The sequence below is a fragment of the Pseudorca crassidens genome, chromosome 3 (genome assembly GCF_039906515.1).
Source record: "Pseudorca crassidens isolate mPseCra1 chromosome 3, mPseCra1.hap1, whole genome shotgun sequence".
Lineage (NCBI taxonomy): Eukaryota > Metazoa > Chordata > Mammalia > Artiodactyla > Delphinidae > Pseudorca > Pseudorca crassidens.
This window is the reverse complement of record NC_090298.1, coordinates 164313302-164318857: the sequence shown is the minus strand read 5'-3', so window position 1 is coordinate 164318857 and position 5556 is coordinate 164313302.

The window sequence follows — 5556 nt, the reverse complement described above, 5'->3', positions numbered from 1 at the left end:
AAGATCCATTGAGCAGCACATGCTTATCATGCTGAATAATTGGGTATAAAGCAGGTGATACCCTATGATAGCTCACAGTGGTTTACATCTAGACTCACCCAAGATATTCATCTATCATGAAAGAAAGTTTATAGGACATTCCTACCAAAAACAGCAGATTACACTTTCTTCTCAAGTGTGCACAGGACATTCTCCAAGATAGATCACATCTTGGGTCACAGATCAAGCCTCAGTAAATTTAAGAAAACTGAAATCATATCAAGCATCTTTTCTGTCCACAACGCTATGAGATTAGAAATGAGTAACAGGGAACAAAACGTAAAAAACACAAACACATGGAGGCTAAACAATACGTTACTAAATAACCAGGAGATCACTGAAGAAATCAAAGAGGAAATCAAAAAATACCTAGAGACAAATGACAATGAAAACACGACGGCCCAAAACCTATGGGATGCAGCAAAAGCAGTTCTAAGAGGGAAGTTTATAGCTATACAAGCCTACCTCAAGAAACAAGAAAAATCTCAAATAAACAATCTAACCTTACACCTAAAGGAACTAGAGAAAGAAGAACAAACAAAACCCAAAGTTAGCAGAAGGAAAGAAATCATAAAGATCAGATCAGAAATAAATGAAATAGAAGCAAAGAAAACAATAGCAAAGATGAATAAAACTAAAAGCTGGTTCTTTGAGAAGATAAACAAAATTGATAAACCATTAGCCAGACTCATCAAGAAAAAGAGGGAGAGGACTCAAATCAATAAAATTAGAAATGAAAAAGGAGAAGTTACAACAGACCCCGCAGAAATACAAAGCATCCTAAGATACTACTACAAGCAACTTTATGCCAATAAAATGGACAACCTGGAAGAAATGGACAAATTCTTAGAAAGGTATAACCTTCCAAGACTGAACCAGGAAGAAATGGAATATATGAACAGACCAATCACAAGTAATGAAATTGAAACTGTGATTAAAATCTTCCAACAAACCAAAGCCCAGAACCATATGGCTTCACAGGCGAATTCAATCAAACATTTAGAGAAGAGTTAACACCTATCCTTCTCAAACTCTTCCAAAAATAGCAGAGGAACATTCCCAAACTCATTCTATGAGGCCACCATCACCCTGATACCAAAACCAGATAAAGATTTAATGAAAAAAAGAAAACTACAGGACAATATCACTGATGAACATAGATGCAAAAATCTTCAACAAAATACTAGCAAACAGAATCCAACAGCACATTAAAAGGATTGTACACCATGATCAAGTGGGGTTTATCCCAGGAATGCAAGGATTCTTCAATATACGCAAATCAATCTATGTGATACACCATATTATCAAATTGATGAATAAAAACCATATGATCATCTCAGTAGGTGCAGAAAAAGCTTTTGACAAAATCCAACACCCATTTATGATAAAAACTCTACAGAAAGTAGGCATAGAGGGAACCTACCTCAACAGATAAAAGCCATATATGACAAACCCATAGCCAACATTGTTCTCAATGGTGAAAGACTGAAACCATTTCCTCTAAGATCAGGAACAAGGCAAGCTTGCCCACTGTCACTACTATTATTCAACATAGTTTTGGAGGTTTTAGCCACAGTAATCAGAGAGGAAAAAGAAACAAAAGGAATCCAAATTGGAAAAGAAGTAAAGCTGTCACTGTTTGCAGTAACATGATACTATACACAGAGAATCCTAAAGATGCTACCAGAAAATTGCTAGAGCTAATCAATGAATTTGGTAAAGTAGCAGGATACAAAATTAATGTACAGAAATCTCTTGCATTCATATACACTAATGATGAAAAATCTGAAAGAGAAATTAAGGAAACACTTCCATTTACCACTGCAACAAAAAGAATAAAATACCTAAGGATAAACCTACCTAAGGAGGCAAAAGACCTGTATGCAGAAAACTATAAGACACTGAAGAAAGAAATTAAGGATGATACAAACAGATGGAGAGATAGACCATGTTCTTGGATTGGAAGAATCAACATTGTGAAGATGACTATACACCCAAAGCAATCTACAGATTCAATGCAATCCCTATCAAACTACCAATGGCATTTTCCCCAGAACTAGAACAAAAAGCTTCACAATTTGTATGGAGACACAAAAGACCCCAAAGAGCCAAAGCAATCTTGAGGGAAAGGAAAAAAAAACGGAGCTGGCAGAATCAGCGCCCTGACATCAGACTCTACTACAAAGCCCCAGGAATTAAGATAATATGGTACTAGCACAGAAACAGAAATATAGATCAGTGTAAAAGGATAGCAACCCCAGAGATAAACCCACGCACATATGGTCACCTTACCTTTGGTAAAGGAGGCAAGAATATACAATGGAGAAAAGACAGCCTCTTCAATATGTGGTGCTGGGAAAACTGGACAGCTACAGGTAAAAGTATGAAATTAGAACGCTCCCTAACACCATATACAAAAATAAACTCAAAATGGATTAAAGACATGAAATTTAAGGGCAGACACTCTAAAACTCTTAGAGGAAAACATAGGCAGAACAATCAATGACATAAATCATAGCAAGATCCTTTTTGACCCACCTCCTAAAAAAACGGAAATAAAAACAAACAAATGGGACCTAATGAAACTTAAAAGCTCTTGCACAGCAAAGGAAACCATAAACAAGTCGAATAGACAACCTCAGAATGGGAGAAAATATTTGCAAATGAAGCAACTGACAAAGGATTAATCTCCAAAATATACAAGCAGGTCATGCAGCTCAATATCAAAAAAACAAACAACCCAATCCAAAAAATGGGCAGAAGACCTAAATAGACATTTCTCCAAGAAGATACACAGATTGCCAATAAACACATGAAAGGATGCTCAACATCACTAATCATTAGAGAAATGCAAATCAAAACTGCAATGAGGTATCACCTCACGCCGGTCAGACTGGCCATTATCAAAAAATCTACAAACAATAAATGCTAGAGAGGGTGTGAAGAAAAGGGAACCCTCTGTTGGAGGCAATGTAAATTGATACAGCCACTATGAGAACAGTATGGAGGTTCCTTAAAAAACTATAAATAGAACTACTATACGACCCAGCAATCCCACTCCTGGGCATATACCCCAAGAAAACCATAATTCAAAAAGAGACATGTACCACAATGTTCATTGCAGTACTGTTTACAATAGCCAGGACATGGAAGCAAGCTAAGTGTCGATCAACAGATGAATGGATAATGAAGATGTGGCACATATGTACAATGGAATTTTACTCAGCCGTAAAAAGAAATGAAATTGAGTTATTTTTAGTGAGGGGGATGGATCTACAGTCTGTCATACAGAATGAAGTAAGTCAGAAAAAGCAAACAAATACTGTATGGTAACACATACATATGGAATCTAAAAAAAAAAAAAAAAAGGTTCTGATGAACCTAGGAGCAGGACAGGAATAAAGACACAGATGTAGAGAATGGACTTGTGGACACAGGGAGGGGGAAGCATAAGCTGGGACGAAGTGAGAGCATAGCATTGACATATATATACTACCAAATGTTAAATAGATAGCTAGTGGGAAGCAGCTGCATAGCACAGGGAGATCAGCTCGGTGCTTTGTGACCACCTAGAGGGGTGGGATAGGGAGGCTGGGAGGGAGACGTAAGCGAGAGGGGATATGGGGATATATGTATACATATAGCTGATTCACTTTGTTATACAGTAGAATCTAACACAACATTGTAAAGCAATTGTACTCCAATATAGATGTAAAAAAAGTAAAATTTAATTAAAAAAAGAATAAACTGCTGATAATGTGACAAAGATAAATTTCATGGGCACTATATTAAGTGAAAACACCAGACACCAGGCACCAGACACAAGAAATAGAACCACATACTGTGTGGTTCTATTTCTCTGAACAGGAAAAACAGATTTATGGTGATAGAAGTCAGAATACTGGTTACCTCTGATGATGGGGCTTATTGACTGGGGTAGGGCCCAAGGGAAACTTCCGGGGAGATAAAATATTTTATATTTGATGTGGGTGGTATAGACATATATAAAATTCATTAAGGTATACACTAAAACTTATGAAATTTTACCTAATTTATGCCTCAATTAAAGAACTTTAAAACACAAAAATAGAATCATGTGAGTACAGGTTAAAATGGAGAATGGCCCCCTGGGGTGAAGCTCTGTAGAAAGAGCCAGACTCTGTCACTTACTACCTTACATACCTCTGTAAACTCACCTCAACTTTCCAGGCCTCAGTTTCCTCATCTGTGAATTGGGGATAATAACCAGTACCTTCCTGAAAGTCTGTGAGGACTAAATAACCTAAAAGATAGGAAGTTTAGGGTAGTAGCTACTATCTAGTAATAATAAGCACTAAGTAATTATTTGCTAGTATGATGATGAATGGTTGAATATTCATTGCTAGGGAGAAAGATGGTCACTATAAGAATAAAAGGAACAATTATCTGGAAACTTATAAAATGTCAAAAATATTTTCATTTAATTCCATTTCTTCAAAATATATGAAACTTAAAATTGACAGAATTACAAGACTTATTCAGTAATCCATACTTATGGTGGGAGAGTATCATATACTGAGAGGCTTCTCAGTATATGATAGATCAGAAACTGCTAAGGACTGTATGTTTGTGCTCCCCAAAATTCACATGCTGAAGCCTCAGCCCCAAGAGGATGGTATTAAGAGGTGGGGCCCTTGGGAGGTAACTAGGTCATGGGGATGTAGCCTTCATGAATGGGATCAGTGCCCTTATTTTTATAGAGACCCCAGAGAGCTCTCTTGCTCCCCTTCTGCCACATGAGGACACAGCGAGAGTGTGGCCATCTATGAACCAGGAAGTGGGCCCTCACCAGACGTCAAATCTACCAGCCTTGATCTTGGACTTCCAGCCTCCAGGACTGTGAGAAATAAATTTCTGTTATTAGTTACCCAGTCAACAGTATTTTTGTTATAGCAGCCTGAGCTAAGACAGAGACCAATATTTTAAAATGTGTAAAAGACTTTTAAACACAAATAATATGCTCCATCTAGTGAATATATGTAGAATACATTGATTTCAACTACCCACGAAGCATTTATAAAAATTGACCATATACTAAGTGCACCAGTTAGAGACTGCATTCAGCCATAATAAACCCATCCCTGCCTTCCCCCAGCCTCCCCCCAAAAAAGACAATGTCATGTACCAGCAAGAGGTACATCTTATTCGTGTAACAGAATGTCCAGAAATAAACAATCCAGGGCTGGTACAGCCATACAAGGACACCAACTGGGGAACCAGGATGGTTGTGACTTCTGGCCACACTCTCTTTAGCCTGTGGCTTTCACCCTCATGGTCACAGGATGGCTCCTCTAGCCCTGGACACGGTGTCTGCTTGTACAGAAGAAGGAGAGGGATCTGGCTAAATGAAACCACCCCTTTGCAACATCTTTCCCAGGACTCACACCCAGCGATGTCTCATACTGGCCAGGACTGGAGGATGTGGCCTCGCCTGGCAGCAAGGACAGGAAGATGGAGGTGTTTTAATAGTGCACATTC